The sequence below is a fragment of the Zalophus californianus genome, chromosome 2, assembly GCF_009762305.2.
Source record: "Zalophus californianus isolate mZalCal1 chromosome 2, mZalCal1.pri.v2, whole genome shotgun sequence".
NCBI lineage: Eukaryota > Metazoa > Chordata > Mammalia > Carnivora > Otariidae > Zalophus > Zalophus californianus.
The window spans coordinates 127298188-127301433 of NC_045596.1; the positions used below are offsets into that span (position 1 = coordinate 127298188).

Below are 3246 nucleotides of genomic sequence, written 5' to 3' on the forward strand. Positions count from 1 at the left end.
GATTAGGCAGGTAGCAAGGAAGGCTGGCCTCCCTAGGGTTGCTGGGTTTCCCATCAGGCTTCAGTGCAATTAGGTCTATACACATTTTTTGATTATCAATTATGTTCCAGGCTTGGTGGTCGGTTCAACAGTGGATAAATCTGCTCATCCCCCCATCTTGAGGAACTTACAAGATGACTTCAACATAATCTGCTGAGGTTGCTATGAGAAGAGGTATTCCACCCTGGATGGGAACTGAGGGAAGACTTTCTGTAGAAGGTGAGTTGAAGTTGGGAGGATGAGTCAATTAGGGTTATATGGTTTAAATGGTGGGGAGGAGAGTCTAGGCAGAGGGAAGATCCGGAACATCATAGACATGTGGAAGCAGCATGGCTTATTCCATGTGACTAGACTTGCAAGAAATAAGACTGGAGAAGTAGGGAGAGGCCAGGCCACGGAAAGGCGAATGTGCCCTTGCAAGGAGCTGGGACTCTAATTAGTAGGTGAGGGGACCCTTTCAAAGGTTTTAAACAAAACAGTGACATGACTTAATGTGCATATTCATAGATCATGCTGGGGGGGGGGGTGTCTGGAAAATGGAATGATTCTTGAAGCCAGGAGACCAGTTAGGCATCTGGGACAATAAGCCAAGTGAAATACAAGGAAGACTTGACCATGTGTGGAATCTGATTGGGAAAAAGTGGGGAGAAAAGTGCTGGAGAATTGGGAAAAGGGATTTAGTAAGGGCTGGGCAGGTTGTCAGGACCCCCATCTAAAGGAGATAAGAATTCCAAGGAAAGGCCAGGGAGAAGTTGGGAATTGGGAAGAAAGGAGACACGCAAGGAGAGTCCAGCTCTGTAAACATGTGGATGGTTTGGGCTACACTGGGTACAACAGAATCCTAACTCAGGGCAGTGTGACATATCCCAGAACCTACCTTCTGATGGGGATGGGGTCACGATGGGCCTTGGAGGAAGTGAGTGGAGGTCTTTAGTTACTGACCCAGGAGGGGATGGAGAAGGCAGTAACTGGCACAGTACGAACCCACCGGGACCTCCCCACCTGTCCACCCGGCAGCGGTGTGTGTGCCATAGACCAGATCTTCGGAGCTAAGCAAATGTGAGTTCCAGTCTTTCCTCAGGCACTTCCTGGCAATTTGAGCAACTTCCTTCACTTCCCAGAATGCCAGTTTTCCCATTTTTTTTTCTCATTAAACTTTTGTTTTAATGGGTCTCAAAATTCTGTGACAGATTTTTGGTCAAGTTGTTTCCATTAAAAAGTACTGATTTTAAAAACTAATAACTTAAAACTGCCACACACACACAAAAACATGGTCCACAAAACATCCTCCTTTCCTTCTGAAGGTTTTACGATGCATTGTTATCATTAACCAGTCTTTTACTATTAAACTTAAATGGCCAATTGACACAAACAGTTCTGAGACCGTTCTTCCACCCCTGATGAAGACTGGGGTGGCAGGTATTGGGGATAATACTCATTTAGCCTTCTGAGCTTTCTGGGCAGACTCGGTGACCTTGCCAGCTCCAGCTGCCTTCTTGTCCACTGCTTTGATGACACCCACAGCAACCGTCTGTCTCATGTCACGAACAGCAAAACGGCCCAGAGGAGGATAGTCAGAGAAGCTCTCAACACACATAGGCTTGCCAGGAACCATATCAACAATGACAGCATCACCAGATTTCAAGAACTTGGGACCATCTTCCAGCTTTTTTCCAGATCGACAATCTATTTTCTCCTTCAGCTCAGCAAACTCTCAAGCAATGTGAGCTGTATGACAATCCAGCACAGGTGCATATCCAGCACTGATTTGGCCTGGATGGTTCAGGATAATCACCTGAGCCGTGAAGCCAGCTGCTTCCATGGGTGGGTCATTTTTGCTGTCACCAGCCACATTGCCATGACAAACATCTTTGACAGATATGTTCTTGACATTGAAGCCCACATTGTCCCCAGGAAGAGCCTCACTCAAAGCTTCATGGTGCATTTCAACAGACTTTACTTCAGTTGTAACATTGACTGGAGCAAAGGTGACCACCATCCCAGGTTTAAGAACACCAGTCTCGACTCGGCCCACAGGGACGGTACCAATACCACCAGTTTTGTAGACGTCCTGGAGAGGCAGACGCAAGGGCTTGTCCGTTGGACGAGTTGGTGGCAGGATGCAATCCAGAGCTTCAGGCAGTGTGGTTCCACTGACATTCCCATCTTTACGGGTGACTTTCCATCCCCTGAACCAAGGCATGTTAGCACTTGGCTCCAGCATGTTGTCACCGTTCCAACCAGAAATTGGCACAAATGCTACCGTGTCGGGGTTGTAGCCAATTTTCTTAACGTAGGTGCTGACTTCCTTAACGATTTCCTCGTATCTCTTCTGGCTGTAGGGTGGCTCAGTGGAATCCATCTTGTTAACACCAACAATTAGTTGTTTTACACCCAGTGTGTAAGCCAGAAGGGCATGCTCACGGGTCTGCCCATTCTTGGAGATACCGGCTTCAAATTCACCAACACCAGCAGCAACAATCAGGACAGCACAGTCAGCCTGAGATGTGCCTGTAATCATGTTTTTGATAAAGTCTCTGTGTCCTGGGGCGTCAATGATGGTCATGTAATACTTGCTGGTCTCGAATTTCCACAGGGAGATATCAACGGTGATACCATGTTCATGTTCAGCTTTCAGTTTATCCAAGACCCAGGCATACTTGAAGGAGCCCTTTCCCACCTCAGCAGCCTCCTTCTCAAACTTTTCGATAGTTCTTTTGTCGATTCCACCACATTTGTAGATCAGATGACCAGTAGTGGTAGACTTGCCCGAATCTACGTGTCCAATGACGACGATGTTGATGTGAGTCTTTTCCTTTCCCATTTTGGTTTAGGTTGAGCGGTGGTTTCCACGACACCTGTGTTCTGGCGGCAAACCCCTTGCGAAAAAGAGTTTTCCCATTTGTAACATAGAGCTGATAGTACCCACCTCAGCTGGTTTTTATAAGGAATAGTTAAAAGAGGGGCACCTGGGTGGCTCAGTGGGTTAAGCATCTGCCTTCGGCACAGGTCATGATCCCAGGGTCCTGGGATTGAGCCCCGCATCGGGCTCCCTGCTCTGCGGGGAGTCTGCTTCTCTCTCTCCCTCTGTCTCACCCCACCTCCTCTCAAATAAATAAATAAAATCTTAAAAAAAAAAAAAGGAGTGGCTAAATGAATGTTGTATATAAAGTGATCGGCAGCATTTATTCAACCGATTTTTCATTC

The 3246-nt window shown here is 47.0% G+C and overlaps 1 pseudogene; it reads right to left on the minus strand.

Annotated features, from left to right (window-relative positions):
• Positions 1–1474: 1474 nt before the first annotated feature.
• On the minus strand, positions 1475–2863 carry LOC113925875 (annotated as a pseudogene).
• Positions 2864–3246: the final 383 nt, after the last annotated feature.